The sequence below is a fragment of the Olea europaea genome, chromosome 2, assembly GCF_002742605.1.
Source record: "Olea europaea var. sylvestris chromosome 2, O_europaea_v1, whole genome shotgun sequence".
NCBI lineage: Eukaryota > Viridiplantae > Streptophyta > Magnoliopsida > Lamiales > Oleaceae > Olea > Olea europaea.
In genome coordinates, this window is record NC_036238.1 from 31,008,620 (window position 1) to 31,031,825 (window position 23,206).

The following is a 23,206-nucleotide window of genomic DNA, read 5'->3' on the forward strand; positions in this document are numbered from 1 at the left end:
GTTCGTGGCAATTGATGCAGTAGCAAAGTAAGGGTTATATCGAGATTCAAATACTGGATAAGGTGCTCCGGTAGAACTCCCTTGATCGTCTCGATCCCCTTTTTCAGCTGATCCCTTGATTACTTGTATCGTCTTCCCCGGCAAAGGTGTCAAAATTTGATTACACCCAAAGTATAATGCGGTGATTGTAGTACAACTTTGGGGTGTCGTATCCACAGGGAGATGGAAAATTGTTTAAAGGATCAAACAAACTAGGGTTTTCGTGATTTTGTGAAGTGAGTTTTCAATTTGAAGTGTCATTTTAATATCAATATTCAAAATAGTGAAGCACCGGAATTCACTCTCTCAGATTGGATCAATCAACATTAATCATTCATACATTTTACTCTAAAATCAAGGTTCCTATAACATATTCCTACTTCAGTCTATTGAAATCAGATTAAGAAGCGTCCATATACATCAAGCATACGGAAGTAAATAATCCATCAACGACATACATGAAATTGAAACTCAATAAATATTTTGATCAAACGATAGAAAGAGCGTAACTAATTCTATGAAAAATCTAATAAGAATTGAACCAATTTCAATTACCAATTCAAAAAGGGAAACCTATATTTATTTAATTTCACTTGTAATCATGAAATTTAGAATTCCTAACAACATAATCTGCATTTATTTATTCAAACAAGATTCAAAAAGCGACAATATACGTTAAGCATAAAACATTAATCAAATCATATCAATAATTCAATTGAAATTTAAATTCAACCAATATTTTAGTCATTCAATGGAAAAAAACATAATTGAAACCATGAAAAATTTAATAAAAGCTAAACAAACATCAAAAGTATAATAATAAATAAGAAATCTAAATCCTAGAGTTATTCGACAATAAAAATCACATTATATGAAAGAAAAGATATTGAAATCACCAAATCCGATTGAGATCCTTCTTGGCTTCACCAAAGATTTTAGTTCTTCATGGAGTTTCTTGTGCCAAGGATGAGAGAAAAGTGATCCAGAATGAATGGAGGCGTTCTGGGACGTTTTTGGGGTTAAAACCGTGTGCAAAACACGTTTCCACAAGAGGTTGAACCGAATAAGGAAAGTAAATTTTCGGTCAGAATTTTCTGTGCGACTGCTTTCAGTATTTTGGTCATAACTTCCTCTCCCGATGTCCGATTGAGGTGATTCACATTTCATTGGAAAGCTAACTCAAATTACTACAATCTTGATAGAAATAGATCTCTCCAAATTCGGAATTTTACTAGGTCAAACGTTGATCTCAATCTTCGGCTCAAAATCTGAAAATCCTTATATCCGGTTGGAATTTGATTTGTGAAAATATTATGGGCATATTTAACTTCTTTTGACTTCTAATTGCACCAATGGACTCCTAAATTTCTCAAATCATCATTCCATCACCCGTCTCATCTATGAATTATTTGCAACTTGATCCCTGAACTTTCACTTCTTCTCGCTTTGGTCCTTTTTCATTTGTTTCTTCCAAATTTCACCGTTTTCACAAAAATGCAACATAAACCAAAACATAAGAGTAATGAGTGTATTTTGGCATAATATAATCACATGAATGCAATAATTAAGAGGGGAAAATATGATATTTTACGCTCTTATCAAGTGTCAATTGGATAGGAAAACTGTTTGAAATTTAAATAGGACAACAGGGTAATGTCACGTGGCAAAATGTAAACAAAAGTGTACACCATAGTGTACATGTAGCAAGGTTCTTCCTGATTGAACTTTGCTATTTGTACACATATTTTTGACACGTTATTTGACACTTGCATTGTTGTCATGTGTCAATTGGGTGGTAAAATTGTTTGAAATTTAAACTGTCCAACAGGGTAATGTCACGTGCTAAAGTGTAAACTAAAATGTACATCATAGTGTACATGTTGCAAGGTTCTTATCGATTGAACTTTGCTATATGTACACTGATTTTTGACACGTTGTTTGACACTTGCATTGTTGTCAAGTGTCAATTGGGTGGGAAAACTGTTTGGAATTTAAACTGTCCAACAGGATAATGTCACGTGGCAAAGTGTGAACTAAAGTGTACACCATAGTGTACATGTCGCCAGGTTCTTACCGATTGAACTTAGCTAATTGTACATTAATTTTTGACACGTTGTTTGACACTTGCATTGTTGTCAAGTGTCAATTGCTTGGGAAAACTGTTTGAAATTGAAACTGTCAAATAGGGTAATGTCACGTGGCAAAGTTTAAACCAAAGTGCACACCATAGTGTACGTGTAGCAAGGTTCCTACCGATTGAACTTTGCTATTTGTACACTAATTTTTGATACGTTGTTTGACACTTGCATTGTTGTCAAGTTTCAGTTGGATGGGAAAACCATTTGAAATTTAAACCGTCCAACAGGGTAATGTCAGGTGGCAAAGTGTTAACTAAAGTGTTTACCATAGTGTACATGTAGCATAGTCCTTACAAATTGAACTTTTCTATTTGTACAATGATTTTCGACACGTTGTTTGAGACTTGCATTGTTGTCAAGTGCCAATTGGATGGGAAAACTGTTTGAAATTTAAACTGCCTAACAAGGTAATGTCATGTGGGAAAGTGTAACCTAAAGTATACACAATAGTGTACATGTAGCAAGGTTTTTATCGATTGACATTTGCTATTTGTACACTGATTTTTGACTCGTTGTTTGACACTTGCATTGTTGTCAAGTCGTCAAGTGTCAGTTGGACGGGAAAACCGTTTGAAATTTAAACTGTCTGACAGGGATATGTCACATGGAAAAGTGTAAACTCAAGTGTGTACACCATAGTGTACATGTAACAAGGTTCTTGCCGATTGAACTTTGCTATTTGTACGCTAATTATTGACACGTTGTTTGACACTTGCATTGTTGTCAAGTGTCAATTGGATGGAAAAACTGTTTGAAATTTAAACTGTCCAACAGGGTAATGTCACGTGCTAAAGTGTAAACTAAAGTGTACATTATAGTGTACATGTTGCAAGGTTCTTATCGATTGAACTTTGCTATATGTACACTGATTTTTGACACGTTGTTTGACACTTGCATTGTCGTCAAGTGTCAGTTGGACGGGAAAACCGTTTGAAATTTAAACTGTCTGACAGGGATATGTCACATGGAAAAGTGTAAACTAAAGTGTGTACACCATAGTGTACATGTAGCAAGGTTCCTACCGATTGAACTTAGCTATTTGCACATTAATTTTTGACACGTTGTTTGACACTTGCATTGTTGTCAAATGTCAATTGCTTGGGAAAACTGTTTGAAATTGAAACTGTCAAATAGGGTAATGTCACGTGGCAAAGTTTAAACCAAAGTGCACACCATAGTGTACGTGTAGCAAGGTTCCTTCCGATTGAACTTTGCTATTTGTACACTAATTTTTGATACGTTGTTTGACACTTGCATCGTTGTCAAGTGTCAATTGGATGGGAAAATCATTTGAAATTTAAACCGTCCAACAGGGTAATGTCAGGTGGCAAAGTGTTAACTAAAGTGTTTACCATAGTGTACATGTAGCATAGTCCTTGCAAATTGAACTTTTCTATTTGTACAATGATTTTCGACACGTTGTTTGAGAATTGCATTTTTGTCAAGTGCCAATTGGATGGGAAAACTATTTGAAATTTAAACTGCCCAACAAGGTAATGTCATGTGGGAAAGTGTAACCTAAAGTATAAACAATAGTGTACATGTAGCAAGGTTCTTATCGATTGACATTTGCTATTTGTACACTGATTTTTGACACGTTGTTTGACACTTGCATTGTTGTCATGTCGTCAAGTGTCAGTTGGATGGGAAAATCGTTTGAAATTTAAACTGTCCGACAGGGATATGTCACATGGAAAAGTGTAAACTAAAGTGTATATACCATAGTGTACATGTAGCAAGGTTCTTGCCGATTGAACTTTGCTATTTGCACGCTAATTTTTGACACGTTGTTTGACACTTGTATTGCTGTCAAGTGTCAATTGGATGGGAAAACTGTTTGAAATTTAAACTGTCCAACAGGGTAATGTCACATGGTAAAGTGTAAACTATAGTGTAAACCATGGTGTACATGTCGTCAGGTTCTTATCGATTGAACTTAGCTATTTGTACATTGATTTTTGACAAGTTGTTTGACACTTACATTATTGTCAAGTGTCAATTGCTTGGAAAAACTGTTTGAAATTTAAACTATCAAACAGGGTAATGTCACGTGGTAAAGTGTACACCATAGTGTACGTGTAGCAATGTTCTTACCGATTGAACTTTACTATTTGTACACTAATTTTTGACATGTTGTTTGACACTTGCATTGTTATCAAGTGTCAATTTGGATGGAAAAACTGTTTGAAATTTAAACCGTCCAACAAGGTAATGTCAGGTGGCAAAGTGTAAACTAAAATATTCACCATAGTGTGCATGTAGCTGGTCCTTATAGGGTAATGTCACGTGGCAAAGTGTAAAATATAGTGTGTACACTATAGTGTACATGTAGCAAGGTTCTTACAGATTGAACTTTGCTATTTGTACACTGATTTTTGACACGATGTTTGACATTCGTATTGCTGTCAAGTGTCAAAGGGGTGGGAAAACTGTTTCAAATTTAAAGTTTCCAACAGTGTAATGTCACGTGGTAAAGTGTAAACTAAAGTGTACACCGTAGTATACATGTAGCACGGTCCCTACCGATTGAACTTTGTTATTTGTGCACTGATTTTTGACACGTTGTTTGACACTTGCATTGTTGTCAAGTGTCAATTGGATGGAAAAACTGTTTGAATTTAAACTGTCCAATAGGGTAATGTCACGTGATAAAGTGTAAACTAAAGTGTGTACCCCATAGTGTACATGTAGCGAGGTTCTTACCGATTGAACTTTGCTATTTGTACACTGATTTTTGACACAATTTTGACACTTGGATTGCTGTCAAGTGTCAATTGGGCGGGAAAACTATTTGAAATTTAAACTTCCCAACAGGGTAATGTCATGTGGCAAAGAATAAACTAAAGTTTACACATGGTCCCTACTGATTGAACTTTGCTATTTGTACACTGATTTTTGACACGTTGTTTGACACTTGTATTGTTGTCAAGTGTCAATTGAATGAGAAAACTGCTTGAAATTTAAACTTCCCAACTGGGTAATGTCATGTGGCAAAGCGTAAACTAAAGTGTACACCAAAGTGTACGTGTAGTATAAAACCCCAAATAATTCTAGACACCTTAGTGGCACTAAGACATGAATATTGCATGACTAAAGTATACTTCAGATTTTTAGTTTCATTTAAGGCCCATTTTTGGCATAGGAAACATTCGATTTGGAAAATGATATCTAAATAAAAGTTGTAGCTCTTTGAGTTAGCTTTCCAACGCACTTTGAATTACCTCAATAAGATTTTAGGAGAAGAAGTTATGATAGAAACACTGAAAGCTATGCAGTGTCAACCGGTCGACCGAAACTGCCTAAAATGAAAATTCTCATTTTTCTCTAGAATTTAAATATTTATTTTCATCAATTATTTTCTCAAAGGGCCACCCATGTTTTTGACAGTAAAAACCCCACTAAATTGAAGCATTTAACCTCAAACTTAAATGGCACCCATGTTTTCTCTTAAATGAAATTTGACCTATCATTTGCTTTAAGTTATGAGATATTTACCTGTAAATAGAGACCTCATTTCACTCATTTTTTCTCACACCAAAAGCAAGAGCTTTTACATACTAAAGAAAGAGTTTCCAAGAGAGAAAAAGAGAGGGAGGAAAACTATTTTTCCTAGAAGTTTAAGAAGTGTTTTCAAGCATTTTTCATAGAAGTTTTGGGTGCTATCTAGGAGCGTCTTCAAGCATCAATTCTCAACAATTTTCAAACATCCAAGGAGTGCATTTCTTTCAACGTCCAAGTTTTATCAAAGTTTTCAATCCAAGTTTTCAAAGTTTCAAAAGCATCAATCAAGGTAAGTAGAGGTGCAATGTGTTTAATCGTGTTAAGTTATAAGTTTCGATTCATGTTAATGTTTGTATGTCAAATGGTACTCTGGTACGACATATCCCTCTATGTTAATGGTTGTATGTCAAATGGTACTCCGGTACGGCATACCCCTCTATGTTGAAGAAATGTTCGTATGTCAAATGGTGCCTCCGGGTACTTCATGTATGAAAAGTTATAAAGTTAATGTTTTGAAATGTATAGCTTGATCACGAATACACCTATGACACCTATTGAGTTTTTCAACTCACAGGTTTAATCCCATCTCTACAGATTGAAGGAATTCTACCTCAGGCATGGATGGAGGAGAAGATGGAGAGTGATGCAACGAGCCCATGGAAATTCGGTGAATAAGTGATTTGGATTTATTTCTATGAAATGTTTTCCAATGTTATTTCTTTAAAGTTTTGAATAACGCAAAACGCGAGAACAAGTTATGTTTTCTTCAAATAAATTACACTTTGTTGTTTTGAAAAATGATTCAGTGTTTTTGTTTAAAGTATTTGAAGTATTGTTATTTAAATTATTATCCGAAGATGTAAGCTTCCGCTAAAACCTATACACTTGTTACTAAACTACCGGTTAAACTAAGTAAAGTAAGTAGCGTTCCGGTCCACTAGGGTCGGGGCGTTACATATAGCAAGGTCTTTACCGATTGAACTTTGCTACTTGTTCGCTGATATTCCACACGTTGTTTGACACTTGCATTGTTGTCAAGTGTCAATTGGATGGGAAAACTATTTGAAATTTAAACTGTCCAACAGGGTAATGTCACATGGCAAAGTGAAAACTAAAGTTTACACCATAATGTGCATGTAGTACGGTTCTTACCGATTGAACTTTGCTATTTGTACACTGATTTTTGACACGTTGTTTGGCACTTGCATTGTTGTCAAGTGTCAATTGGATGGAAAAACTGTTTGAAATTTAAATTGTCCAACGGGGTAATGTCACATGGCAAAGTGTGAACTATAGTATGTACACCGTAGTGTACATGTAGCTAGGTTCTTACCGATTGAACTTTGCTATTTGTATACTGATTTTTGACATAATATTTGACACTTGCATTACTGTCAAGTGTCAGTTGAGTGGGAAAATTGTTTGAAATTTAAACTGTCCAACAGGGTAATGTCACGTGGTAAAGTGTAAACTAAAAAGTACACCATAGTGTACATGTAGCATGGTCCTTACCGATTGAACTTTGTTATTTGTACATTGATTTTTGACACATTATTTGACACTTGCATTGTTGTCAAGTGTCAATTAGATCGAAAAACTATTTGAAATTTAAACTGTCCAACAGGGGAATGTTACGTGGCAAAGTGTAAACTAAAGTGTGTACACCATAGTGTACATGTAGCTAGGTTCTTACTGATTGAACTTGGCTATCTGTACACTTGTTTTTGACACATTGTTTGACACTTACATAGTCGTCAAGCGTCAATTGAATGGGAAAACTGTATGAAATTTAAACTTCCCTGGAGGGTAATGTCACGTGGCAAAGTTTAAACTAAAGTGTACACCATAGTGTACATGTAGCATGGTCCTTACCGATTGAATTTTAATATTTTTAAACTAATTTTTGACACGTTGTTTGTCACTTGCATTGTTGTCTAGTGTCAATTGGATGAAAAAACAGTTTGAAATTTAAACTGCCCAACAGGGTAATGTCACGTGGCAAAGTGTAAACTAAAGTGTCCACCATAGTGTATATATAGCAATGTTCTTACCGATTGAACTTTACTATTTGTACACTAATTTATGACACGTTGTTTGACACTTGAATTGTTGTCAAGTGTCAATTGGATGGGAAAACTATTTGAAATTTAAACTGTCCAACATGATAATGTCACGTGGCAAAGTGTAAACTAAAGTGTACACCATAGTGTACATGTAGCATGGTCCTTACCAATTGAACTTTGTTATTTGTACACTAATTTTTAACACGTTGGTTGACGCTTGCATTGTTGTCAAGTGTCGATTGGATAGAAAAACTGTTTGAAATTTAAACTGTCCAACAAGATAAAATCACGTGGCAAAGTGTAAACTAAAGTGTGTACACCATAGTGTATATGTAGCAAGGTTCTTACCGATTGAACTTTGTTATTTGTACACTGATTTTTGACATAATGTTCGACACTTGCATTGCTGTCAAGTGTTAGCTGGATGGGAAAATTGTTTGAAATTTAAACCATCCAACAGGGTAATGTCACGTGGCAAAGTGTAAACCAAAGAGTACACCATATTGTACATGTAGCATGGTCCTTACCGATTGAACTTTGTTATTTGTACACTAATTTTTGACATGTTTATTGACACTTGCATTGTTGTCAAGTGTCAATTAGATAGGAAAACTGTTTGAAATTTAAACTGTCCTACAGGGGAATGTTACGTGGCAAAGTGTAAACTAAAGTGTGTACACCGTAGTGTACATGTTGCTAGGTTCTTACCGATTGAACTTTGCTATTTGTACACTTATTTTTGACACGTTCTTTGTCACTTGCATTGTTGTCAAGTGTTAATTGGATGGGAAAACTGTTTGAAATTTAAACTGCCAAACAGGGTAGTGTCACGTGGTAAAGTGTAAACTAAAGTGTACACCCTAGTGTACATGTAGCACGGTCCCTACAGCTTGAACTTTGTTATTTGTACACAGATTTTTGATACGTTGTTTGAACCTTGCATTGTTGGCTAGTGTCAATTGGATGGGAAAACTGTTTGAAATTTAAATTGTCCAACGGGGTAATGACAAGTAGCAAAGTATAAACTAAAGTGTACACCATAGTGCACATGTAGCAATGTTCTTACCGATTGAACTTTACTATTTGTACACTGATTTACAACACGTTGTTGGACACTTGAATTGTTGTCAAGTGTCAATTGGATGGGAAAATTTTCTGAAATTTAAACTGTCCAACAAGGTAATGTCAAGTGGCAAAGTGTAAACTAAAGTGTACACCATAGTGTACATGTGGCAAGGTCCCTACCAACTGAACTTTGCCATTTGTAAACTGATTTTTGACACGTTGTTTGACATTTACATTGTTGTCAAGTGTCAATTGGATGGGAAAACTATTTGAAATTTAAACTGTCCAATAGGGTTATGTCATGTTGGAAAGTGTAAACTAAAGTGTACACCATAGTGTACTTGTAGCAAGATTCTTACTAATTGAACTTTGCTATTTGTACAATAATTTTTAACATGATGTTCGACACTTGCATTGCTGTCGAGTGTCAATTGGGTTGGAAAATTGTTTGAAATTTAAACTGTCCAAGAGGGTAATGTCACGTGGCAAAGTGTACACTAAAGGGTACACAATTGTGTACATATAGCATGGTCCTTACCGATTGAACTTTCTTATTTGAACACTGATTTTTGACACGTTGTTTGACACTTGCATTGTTGTCAAGTGTCAATTGGATAGGAAAACTGTTTGAAATTTAAACTGTCCAATAGGGGAATGTCACGTGGCAAAGTGTAAACTAAAGTGTGTACACCGTAGTGTACATGAAGCTAGGTTCTTACGGGTTGAACTTTGCTATTTGTACACCTATTTTTGGCACGTTGTTTGACACTTGCATAGTTGTCAATTGTCAATTGAATAGGAAAACTACTTGAAATTTAAACTTCCCAACATGGTAATGTCACGTTGCAAAGTGTAAACTAAAGTGTACACCCTATTGTACATGTAGCACGGTCCCTACCGATTGAACTTTGTTATTTGTACACTGATTTTTGATACTTGCATTGTTGTCAAGTGTCAATTGGATGAAAAAATTGTTTGAAATTTAAACTGTCCAATAGGGTAATTTTACGTGGCAAAGTGTAAACTAAAGTGTGTACACCATAGTGTACATGTAGCAAGGTTCTTCAAGATTGAACTTTGCTATTTGTACGCTGATGTTTGACACGATGTTTGAAACTTGTATTGCTGTCAAGTGTCAGCTGGGTGGGAAAATAGTTTGAAATTTAAACTGTCTAACAGGGGAATGTTACGTGGGAAAGTGTAAGCTAAAGTGTGTACACCATAGTGTCCATGTAGCTAGGTTCTTACCAATTGAACTTTGCTATTTGTACATTGATTTTTGACATGTTATTCGACACTTGCATTGTTGTCAAGTGTTAATTGAATGGGAAAATAGCTTGAAATTTAAACTTTCCAACAGGGTAATGTCACATGGCATAGTGTAAACTAAAATGCACACTATAGTGTACATGTAGCACGGTCCCTACCGATTGAACTTTGTTACTTGAACACTGATTTTTGACCAGGTGTTTGACACTCGCATTGCTGTCAAGTGTCAGTTGGGTAAGAAAACTATTTGAAATTTAAACTGTCCAACAGAGTAATATCACGCGGCAAAGTGTAAACTAAAGGGTACACCATAGGGTACATGTAGCACGGTCCCTACCGTTTGAACTTTGTTATTTATACACTGATTTTTAACACGTTGTTTGACACTTGCATTGTTGTTAAGTGTCAATTGGATAGAAAAATGGTTTGAAATTTAAATTGTCCAACTGGGTAATGTCATGTGGCAAAATGAAAACTAAAGTGTGTACACCATAGTGTACATATAGCAAGGTTCTTACCAATTGAACTTTCCTATTTGTTCACTAATTTTTAACACATTGTTTGACACTTGTATTGTTGTCAAGTGTCAATTGGATGGGAAAACTGTTTGAAATTTAAACTGTCCAACAGAGAAATGTCAGGTGGCAAAGTGTAAACTAAAGTATACACCATAATATAGATGAATCAATGTTCTTACCGATTGAACATTGCTATTCGTACACTAATTTTTGACACGTTGTTTGATGCTAGCATTTTGTCAAGTGTCAATTGGATTGGAAAATTATTTAAAATTTAAACTATTCAACGGGATTATGTCACGTGGTAAAGTTTAAACTAAAGTGTACACCATAGTGTACATGTAGCAAGATTCTTATCGATTGAACTTTTCTATTTGTACACTGATTTTTGACATGTTGTTTCACACTTGCATTGTTGTCAAGTGTCAATTGGATGGAAAAACTGTTTGAAATTTAAACTGTCCAACGGGTAATGTCACATGGCAAACTGTAAACTAAAGTGTACACCATAGTGTTCATGTAGCAACGTTCTTACCGATTGAACTTTGCTATATGTGCACTGATTTTCGACAGGTTGTTTGACACTTGCATTGTTGTCAAGTGACAATTGAATGGGAAAACTATTTGAAATTTAAACTTCCCAACAGGGTAATGTCACGTGGCAAAGTGTGAACTAAAGTGTACACCATAGTGTACATGTAGCACAGTCCCTACCGATTGAACTATGTTATTTGTATGCAGATTTTTGACACGTTGTTTGACACTTACATTGTTGTCAAGTGTCAATTGGATGGCAAAACCATTTGAAATATAAATTGTCCAACAGGGTAATGTCACGTGGCAAAGTGTAAACTAAATTGCGTACACTATAGTGTGCATGTAGCAAGGTTCTTAGCAATTGAACTTTCCTTTTTGTACACTAATTTTTGACACGTTGTTTGGCACTTGCATTTTTATCAAGTGTTGATCCGGTGGGAAAACTATTCGAAATTTAAACTGTCCAATAGGGTAATGTCACGTGGCAAAGTGCAAATTGGAGTGTACATCATAGTGTACATGTAGCAAGGTCCTTACCAATTGAACTTTGCTATTTGTACCCTGAATTTTGAAACGTTGTTTAACACATGCATTGTTGTCAAGTGTCAATTGGATGGTAAAATTGTTTAAAATCTAAATTGTCCAACAGGGTAATGTCACATAGCAAAGTACAAACAAAAGCGTACACCATAGTGTACATGTAGCAAGGTTCTTACCGATTGAACTTTGCTATTTGTACACTGATTTTTGACACGTTGTTTGACACTTGCATTGTCGTCAAGTGTCAATTGGATAAGAAAATTGTCTGAAATTTAAACAATCCAACAGGGTAATGTCACGTAGCAAAGTGTAAACTAAAGTGTGTACACCATAGTGTGCATGTAGCAACGTTCTTACCAATTGAAATTTGCTATTTGTACACTGATTTTTGACACGTTGTTTGACACTTGCGTTGTTGTCAAGTGTCAATTGGATGGAAAAATTATTTGAAATTTAAACTTCCCAACATGGTAATCTCACGTGGCAAAGTGTGAACTAAAATGTACACCATAGTGTACATGTAGAACAGTCCCTACCGATTGAACTTTGCTATTTGTACACTGATTTTTAACACGTTATTTGACACTCGCATTGTCATCAAGTGTCAATTGGATAGAAAAAAATTTTGAAATTTAAACTGTCCAACAGGGTATTATCACGTGGCAAAGTGTAAACTAAAGTGTGTACACCATAGTGTACAAGTAGCAAGGTTCTTACCGATTGAACTCTACTATTTGTACACTAATTTCTGATGCAATGTTTGACACTTGCATTGTTGTCAAGTGTCAATTGGATCAAAAAACTGTTTGAAATTTGAACTGTCGAATAGGGTACTGTCACATGGCAAAGTGTAAACTAAAGTATGTACACCATAGTGTACATGTAGCAAGGTTCTTATCGATTGAACTTTGCTATTTGTACACTGATTTTTGAAACGTTGTTTGACACTTGTATTTTTGTCAATGTTAATTGGGTGGAAAAACTATTTGAAATTTAAACTGTCCAACAAGGTAATGTCACGTGACAAAGTGTAAACTAAAGTGTGTACACCATAGTGTACATGTAGCAAGGTTCTTACCGATTGAACTTTGCTATTTGTACACTGATTTTTGACACGTTGTTTGACACTTGGGTTGTTGTCAAGTGTCAATTGGATGGAAAAACTGTTTGAAATTTAGACTTCCCAACAAGGTAATGTCACTTTGTAAAGTGTAAACTAAAGTGTACTTCATAGTGTACATGTAGCACAGTCCCTACCGATTGAGCTTTGCTATCTGTACACTGATTTTTGACACGTTGTTTGACACTTGTATTGTCATTAAGTGTCAATTGGATAGGAAAATTTTTTGAAATTTAAACTGTCCAATAGGGTAATGTCACGTGGCAAAGTGTAAACTAAAGTGTGTACACCATAGTGTACAAGTAAGAAGTTTCTTACCGATTGAACTTTGCTATTTATACACTGATTTTTGACACAATATTTAACACTTGCATTGCTGTCAAGTGTCAATTGGGTGCAAAAACTTTTTGAAATTTAAACTGTCCAACAGGGTAATTTCACATGGCATAGTGCAAACTAAAGCGTACACCATAGTGTACATGAAGATAGGTTCTTACTGATTGAACTTTACTATTTGTACACTGATTTTTGACACGTTGTTTGACGCTTTCATTGTTGTCAAGTGCCAATTGGATGGAAAAATTATTTGAAATTTAAACTGTCCAACAGGGATATGTCAGGTGGCAAAGTGTAAACTAAAGTGTACACCATAGTATACATGAAGCAAGGTTCTTATCGATTGACCTTTGCTATTCGTACACTGATTTTTGACACGTTGTTTGGCGCTTGCATTGCTGTGAAGTGTCAATTGGATTGGAAAATTGTTTGAAATTAAAAGTGTCCAACGGGGTAATGTCATGTGGCAAAGTGTAAACTAAAGTGTACATCATAGTGTACATGTAGCAAGATCGATTGAACTTTGCTATTTGTATAATGATTTTTGACACCTTGTTTGACACTTGCATTATTGTCAAGTGTCAATTGGATGGGAAAACTATTTGAATTTTAAACTATCCAACAGGGTAATATCACGTGGCAAAGTGTAAACTAAAGTGTTACCATAGTGTACATGTAACAAGGTTCTTATCGATTGAACTTTGCTATATGTACACTGATTTTTGACAGGTTGTTTGACACTTGCATTGTTGTCAAGTGTCAATTGAATGTGAAAACTGTTTGAAATTTAAACTTCCCAACAGGGTAATGTCTCATTACAAAGTGTAAATTAAAGTGTACACCATTGTGTACATGTAGCACGGTCCCTACCGATTGATCTTTGTTATTTGTACACAGATTTTAGACACGTTGTTTTACACTTGTATTATTTTCAAGTGTCAATTGAATGAGAAAACTGTTTGAAATTTAAACTGACCAATAGAATAATGTCACGTGGCTAAGTGTTAACTAAAGTGTGTGCACCACAGTGTACATGTAGCAAGGTTTTTACCAATTGAACTTTGCTATTTGTACACTGATTTTTGACAAGTTGTTTGACACTTGCATTTTTGTCAAGTGTCAATTGGGTGGGAAAACTATTTGAAATTTAAACTATCCAAGAGGGTAATGTCACGTGGCAAAGTGTAAACTAAAGTGTGTACACCATAGTGTATATGTTGCAAGGTTCTTACTGATTGAACTTTGCTATTTGTACAGTGATTTTTGACACATTGTTTGATACTTGCGTTGTTTTCAAGTGTCAATTGGATGAGAAAACTATTTGAAATTTAAACTTCCTAACAAAGTAATGTCACATGGCAAAGTGTAAACCAAAGTGTACACCAAAGTATACATGTAGCACAGTCCCTATCGATTGAACTTTGCTATTTGTACACTGATTTTTGACACGTTGTTTGACACTTGCATTGTTGTCAAGTGTCAATTGGATAGGAAAATTGTTTGAAATTTGAACTGTCCAATAGGGTAATGTCACGTGGTAAAGTGTAAACTAAAGCGTGTACACCATAGTGTACAAGTAGCAAGGTTCTTACCGATTGAACTTTACTATTTGTACACTAATTTTTAATGCAATGTTTGACACTTGTATTGCTGTCAAGTGTCAATTGGGTGGGAAAACTTTTTGAAATTTAAAATGTCTGACAGGGTAATGTCGCGTGACAAAGTGTAAACAAAAGTTCGTGCCGATTGAACTTTGCTATTTGTACATTGATTTTTGACACGTTGTTTGACACTTGCATTGTTGTCATGTGTCAATTGGGTGGGAAAACTCTTTGAAATTCAAACTATCCAACAGGATAATGTCACGTGGCATAGTGTAACTAAAGTGTACTCCATAGTGTATATGTATCAAACTTCTTATCGATTGAACTTTGCTAGTTGTACACTGATCTTTTACACATTCTTTGGCACTTGCATTGTTGTCAAGTGTCAATTGGATGTGAAAAGTGTTTAAAATTTATACTGTCAAATAAGGTAATGTCACGTGACAAAGTGTAAACTAAAGTGTGCGTCGTAGTTTACGTGTAGCAAGGTTCTTACCGATTGAACTTTGCTATTTGTACACTGATTTTTGACACGTTGTTTGACACTTACATTGTTCCCAAGGGTCAATTGGATGGGAAAATTATTTGAAATTTAAATTGTCCCAAAGGGTAATGTCACATGGCAAAGTGTACACCATAATGTACATGAAGTGAGGTTCTTACTGATTGAATTTTGCTATTTGAACACTGCTTTTGGACACGTTGTTTGACATTTGCGTTGTTGTCAAGTCTCAATTGGATGGAAAAACTGTTTGAAATTTAAACTATTCAACCGGGTAATGTCATGTGACATAGTGTAAACTAAAGGTTACACCATAGTGTACACGTCTCAAGGTTCTTACATATTGAACTTTGCTATTTGTGCACTGATTTTTGACACGTTATTTGACACATGCATTGTTGTCAAGTGTCAATTAGATGGGAAAATTATTTGAAATTTAAATTGTCCCAAAGGGTAATGTCACGTGGGCAAAGTGTAAACTAAAGTGTACACCATAGTGTACATGAAGCAAGGTTCTTACTGATTGAACTTTGCTATTTGTACACTGATTTTGGACACGTTGTTTGACATTTGCATTGCTGTCAAGTTTCAATTAGATGGGAAAACTGTTTGAAATTTAAACTGTTCAACCGGGCAATGTCACGTGATATAGTGTAAACTAAAGGTTATACCATAGTGTACATGTCTCAAGGTTCTTACCTATTGAATTGATATTTGTACATTGATTTTTGACACATTGTTCGACCCTTGTATTGTTGTCAAGTGTTAATTGGGTTGGAAAACTGTTTGAGATTTAAACTATCCAACAGGGTAATGTCACGTGGCAAATTGTAAACTAAAGTGTATACCATAGTGTACATGTAGCAAGTTTCTTACCGATATAATTATGCCATTTTTACACTGATTTTGGACACGTTGTTTGACACTTGCATTGTTTTCAGGTGTTAATTGGATGGGAAAACTATTTGAAATTTAAACTATCCAACAGGGATATGTCACGTGGCAAAGTGTAAACTAAAGTGTACACCATAGTGTACAAGAAGCAAAGTTCTTACCGATTGAACTTTACTATTCGTACACTAATTTTTGATATGTTGTTTGATACTTGCATTGTTGTCAAGTGTCAGTTGGATTGGAAAATTGTTTGAAATTTAAACTGTCCAATGGAGTAATGTCACGTGGCAAAGTATAAACTAAAGAGTTCACCATAGTGTACACACGGCAAGATTCTTATCGATTGAACTTTGCTATTTGTACACAGATTTTTGACACGTTGTTTGGCACTTGTATTGTTATCAAGTGTAAATTGGATGGGAAAACTATTCGAAATTTAAACTGTCCAGAAGGGTAATGTCACATGGCAAAGTGTAAACTAAAGTGTACACTATAGTGTACATGTACCAAGGTTCTTACCGATTGAACTTTGCTATAGGTACACTGATTTTCGACAGGTTGTTTGACTCTTGAATTATTGTCAAGTGTCAAATGGATGGAAAAACTGTTTGAAATTTAAACTATCCAACAGGGTAATGTCATGTGTCAAAGTGTAAACTAAAGTGTATACTATTGTACATGCTGCAAGATCCTTACCGATTGAACTTTGTTATTTGTGCACTGATTTTTGATACGTTGTTTGATACTTGTATTGTTGTCAAGTATCAATTCGATGGGAAAACTGTTTAAAATTTAAACTATCCAACAGGGTAATGTTACGTGAAAAGTGTAAACTAAAATATACACCATAGGGTACAAATCTCAAGGTTCTTACCGATTGAACTTTGCTATTTGTGCACTGATTTTTGACACGTTGTTCGACATTTGCATTGTTGCTAAGTGTCGATTGGATGGGAAAACTGTTTGAAATTTAAACTGTCCAACAGAGTAATGTCACGTGGCATAGTGTAAATGAAAGTGTACACCATAGTGTACATGTACCATGGCCCATACCGATTGAACTTCGCTATTTGTATACTAATTTTTGACACGTTGTTTGATGCTTGCATTGTTGTCAAGTGTCAATTGGATGGGAAAACTATTAGAAATTTAAACTGTCTAATGAGGTAATGTCATGTGGCAAAGGGTAAACTAAAATGTCCACCATAGTGTACATATAGCAAGGTTCTTATCGATTGAACTTTGCTATTTGTACACTGATTTTGGACACGTTGTTTGACATTTGCATTGTTGTCAAGTTTCAATTGGATGGGAAAACTATTTGAAATTTAAACTGTCCAATAGGGTAATGTCACGCAGCAAAGTGTAAACGAAAGTGTACACCATCATGTGCATGTAGCATGACCCGTACCGATTGAACTTTGCTATTTGTACACTGATTTTTGACACGTTGTTTGACACTTGCATTGTTGTCAAGTGTCAATTCGATGGGAAAATAGCTTGAAATTTAAACTGTCCAATAGGGTAATATCATGTGGCAAAGTGTAAACTAAAGTGTACACCATAGTGTACATGTAGGAAGGTTCTTACCAATTGAACTTTGCTATTTGTACACTGATTAGGGTTATAATCGGTACGAACCTTGCTAGATCTACACTATGGTGTACGCTTTAGTTTACACTTTGCCGCGTGACATTACCCTGTTGGACAGTTTAAATTTCAAACAGTTTTCCCATCCAATTGACATTTGAGAACAATGCATGTGTACAACGACGTGTCAAAAATCAGTTTACAAATAGCAAAGCTCAATCGGTACGAACCTTGCTATATGTACACTATGGTCTGCACTTTATTTTACAATTTATCACGTGACATTACCCTGTTGGACAGTTTAAATTTCAAACAATTTTCCCACCCAATTGACACTTGATAGCAATGCAAGTATCAAACATCGTGTCAAAAATCAGTGTACAAATAGCGAAGTTCAATCGGCAAGAACCTTACTATTTGTACACTATGGTGTACACACTTTAGTTTACACTTTGCCGCATGACATTATCCTCTTGGACAGTTTAAATTTCAAACAATTTTCCTATCCAATTGACATTTGACAACGATGCAAGTGTCAAACAACGTGTCCAAAATCAGTATACAAATAGCAAAGTTGAATCGGTAGGGACTGTGCTACATGTACACTATGGTGTACACTTTAGTTTAGACTTTGCCACGTGACTTTACCCTATTGGGAAGTTTAAATTTCAAATAGTTTTCCCACCCAATTGACACTTGATAACAATGCAAGTGTCAAACAACGTGTCAAAAATTAGTGTACAAATAACAAAGTTCAATCGATAAGAACCTTGCTACATGTACACTATGGTGTATGCTTTAGTTTAAACTTTGCCACGTGACATTACCCAGTTGGCTAGTTTAAATGTCAAAAAGTTTTCTCATCCAATTGACACTTGACAACAATCCACGTGTTAAACAACGTGTCAAAAATCAGTGTACAAATAGCAAAGTTCAATCAGTAAGAACCTTGCTACGTGTACACTTTAGTTTACACCAGGCCACGTGACATTACCCTATTGGACAGTTTAAATTTTAAACGGTTTTCCCATCCAATTGACACTTGACAACAATGCAAGTGTCAAACAACGTGTCAAAAATCAGTGTACAATGGTGTACACTTTAGTTTACACTTCGCCACATGACATTACTCTATTGGACAGTTTAAATTTCTACTAGTTTTTTCATCCAATTTACACTTGACAATAATGCAAGTGTCAAACAACGTGTCAAAAATCAGTGTACAAATAGCAATGTTCAATCGGTAAGGACCCTGCCACATGTATACTATGGTGTACACTTTAGTTCACACTTTGCCACGTGACATTACCCTGTTGGACAGTTTAAATTTCAAAATTTTTTTCCATCCAACTGACACTTGACAACAATGCAAGTGTCGAACAACTTATCAAAAATCAGTGTACAAATAGCAAAGTTCAATCGGTAAGGACCTTGCTACGTATACACTATAGTGTACACTTTAGTTTACACTTTGCCATATGACATTACCCTGGTTGATAGTTTAAATTTCAAACAGTTTTCTCATCCAATTGAGACTTGAAAACAATGCAAGTGACAAAAAAGTGTGAAAAATCAGTGTACAAATAGCAAAGTTCAGTCGGTAAGAACCTTGCTACATGTACACTATGGTGTACACTTTAGTTTACGCTTTGCCACGTGATATTACCCAATTGGACAGTTTAAATTTCAAACGATTTTTCCATCCAATTGACACTTGACAACAATGCAAGTGTCAAAAATCATTGTACAAATAGCAAAGTTCAATCAGTAATGACCTTGCTACTTGTACACTATGGTCTACACTTTAGTTTACATTTTGTCATGTGACATTTCCCTATCAGATAGTTTAAATTTCAAACAGTTTTCTCATCCAATTGACAGTTGACAACAATGCAAGTGTCAAAGAATGTGTCAAAAATCAGGGTACAAATGGCAAATTTCAATCGGTAAGAACCTTTCTACGTGTACACTGTGGTGTACACTTCAGTTTACACTTTGCCTCGTGACAATTCCCTATTAGACAGTTTAAATTTCAAACAATTTCCCATCCAATTGACACTTGACAACAACGAAAGTATCAAACGTGTCAAAAATCTGTGTACAAGTAGCAAAGTTCAATCTGTAGGAACCTTGCTACATGTACACTATGGTGCACTCACTTTAGTTTACACTTTACCACGTGACATTACTCTGTTGGATAGTTTAAATTTCAAACAGTTTTCCTATCCAATTGATACTTAACAAAAATGCAAGTGTTAAAGAACGTGTAAAAAATCAGTGTTCAAATAACAAAGTTCAATCGGTAAGGACTATGCTACATGTGCACTATTGTGTTCACATTAGTTTACACTTTGTCGCATGACATTACCCTGTTGGACTGTTTAAATTTCAAATAGTTTTTCCATCCAATTGACACTTGACAACAATGTAAGTGTCGAACAACGTGTCAAAAATTAGTGTACAAATAAAAAAGTTCAATCGGTGAGAACCTTACTACTTGTACACTATGGTGTACACTTTAGTTTACACTTTGCCTCGTGACAATAACCGGTTGGACAGTTTAAATTTCAAATAGTTTTCCCATCCATTGATACTTGACAACAATGCAACCGTCAAACAACATGTTAAAAATCAGTGTTGAAATAGGAAAGTTCAATTGGTAAGAATCTTACTACATGCACTCTATGTTTACACACTTTAGTTTACACTTTGCCACGTGACATTACTCTACTAGACAATTTAAATTTCAAATAGTTTTACCATCCAATTGACAGTTGATAACAATGCAAGTGTCAAACAACGTGTCAAAAATTAAAGTACAAATAGCAAAGTTCAATTGGTAAGAACCTTGCTACATGTTCACTATGGTGTACACTTTAGTTTACACTTTGCCGCGTGACATTATGCTGTTGGATAGCTTAAACTTCAAATAGTTTTTCCATCTAATTGACACTTGGCAATAATACAAGTGTTGAACAACGTGTCAAAAATCAGTGTACAAATAGTAAAGTTCAATCGGTAAGGAGCCTGCCACATGTAAACAATGGTGTACACTTTGGTTTACATTTTGCCACGTGAATTTACCATGTTTGACAGTTTAAATTTCAAACAGTTTTCCCACCCAATTGACCCTTAACAACAATGCAAGTGTCAAACAACTTGTCAAAAATAAGTGTACAAATAGCAAAGTTCAAACGGTAAGAACCTTGCAACATGTACACTATGGTATACACTTTAGTTTATATTTTGCCACATGACTTTACCCTGTTTGACAGTTTAAATATCAAACAGTTTTTCCATCCAATTGACACTTGACAACAATGTAAATGTCAAACAACGTGTCAAAAATCAGTGTACAAATAGCAAAGTTCAATCGGTAAGAACCTTATTACTTGTAAACTATGGTGTACACTTTAGTTTACACTTTGCCACGTGACAACACCCTATGAGACTGTTTAATTTTCAAACTGCTTTCCCACCTAATTGACACTTGATAACAACGCAAGTGTCAAACAACGTGTTAAAAATTAGCGTACAAATAGCAAAGTTCAATCGTTATGAACGTTACGACATGTACACTATGGTGTACACTTTAGTTTACACTTTACCACGTGTCATTACCCTGTTTGGCAGTTTAAATTTTAAAAAAATTTCCCATCTAATTGACACTTGACAACAATGCAATTGTCCAACAACGTGTCAAAAATCAGTGGACAAATAGGAAAGTTCAATCGGTAAAAACATTGCTACATATACACTATGGTGTACACTTTAGTTTACACTTTACCACGTGACATTACTCTATTGGACAATTTAAATTTCAAATAGTTTTCCCATCCATTTGACAATTGAAAACAAAGCAAGTGTCAAACAACGTGTCAAAATTCAGTGTATAAATAGCAAAGTTCACTCGGTAAGAATCTTACTACATGTACACTATGGTGTACACACTTTAGTTTACACTTTCCCACATGACATTGCTCTGCTGGACAATTTAAATTTCAAACAGTTTTCCCATCTAATTGACAGTTGATAACAATGTAAGTGTCAAACAATGTGTCAAAAATCAGAATACAAATAGCAAAGTTCAATTGGTAAGAACCTTGATACATGTTCACTATGGCATACACTTTAGTTTACACTTTGCCGAACGACATCACGCTGTTGGATAGCTTAAACTTCAAATAGTTTTGCCATCTAATTGACACTTGACAACAACGCAAGTGTCAAATAACATATCAAAAATCAGTGTTCAAATAGCAAAGTTCAATCGGTAAGGACCTTACCACATGTACACTATGCTGTACACTTTAATTTACACTTTGCCACGTGATATTACACTGTTGGACAGCTTAAATTTCAAAGAGTTTTCTCATCCAATTGACACTTGACAACAGTGCAAGTGTCAAATAACATGTCAGAAATCAATGTACAAATAGCAAAGTTCAATCGGTAAAGACCTTGTTACATGAACACTATGGTGTACACTTTAGTTTACACATTGCCACGTGACATTATCCTATTAGACAATTTAAATTTCAAACAGTTTTCCAATCCAATTAACACTTGACGATAATGCAATTGTCAAACAATATGTCAAAAATCAGTGTACAAATAGCAAAGTTCAATCGGTAAGAACTTTACTACTTGTACACTATGGTGTACACTTTAGTTTAGACTTTGCCACGTGATATACCCTGTTGGATAGTTTAAATTTCAAACAGTTTTCCTATCCAATTGACACTTGACGACAATGCAAGTGTCTAACAATGTGTTAAAAATCAATGTACAAATAGCAAAGTTCAATCGGTAAGAACCTTCCGACATGTACGCTGTGGTGTACACTTTAATTTCCACTTTGCCACGTGACAATACACTATTGGACAGCTTAAATTTCAAACAGTTTTCCCATCCAATTGACACTTGACAACAATCCAAGTGCGAAAAAATGTTTCAAAAATCAGTGTACAAATAGCAAAGTTCAATCGGTAAGAACCTTGCTACATGTACACTATGGTTTACACACTTTAGTTTACACTTTGTCACGTGATGTTACCCTGCTTGACAGTTTAAATTTCAAACAGTTTTCCATCCAATTGACAGTTGACAACAATGCAAGTGTCAAACAACGTGTCAAAAATCAGTGTACAAATAGAAAAGCTCAATCGGTAAGAACCTCGTTACACGTTCACTTTGGTGTACACTTTAGTTTACACTTTACTGCATGACATTACCCCATTGGATAGCTTAAACTTCAAATATTTTTGCCTTCTAATTGATACTTGACAACACTTGACAACAATGCAAGTGTCAAACAACATGTCAATAATCAGTGTTCAAATAGCAAAGTTCAATCGGTAAGGACCTTACCACATGTACACTTTAATTTACACTTTGCCACGTGACATTACACTGTTGGACAGCTTAAATTTCAAACAGTTTTCCCATCGAATTGACACTTGCCAACAGTGCAAGTGTCAAACAACGTGT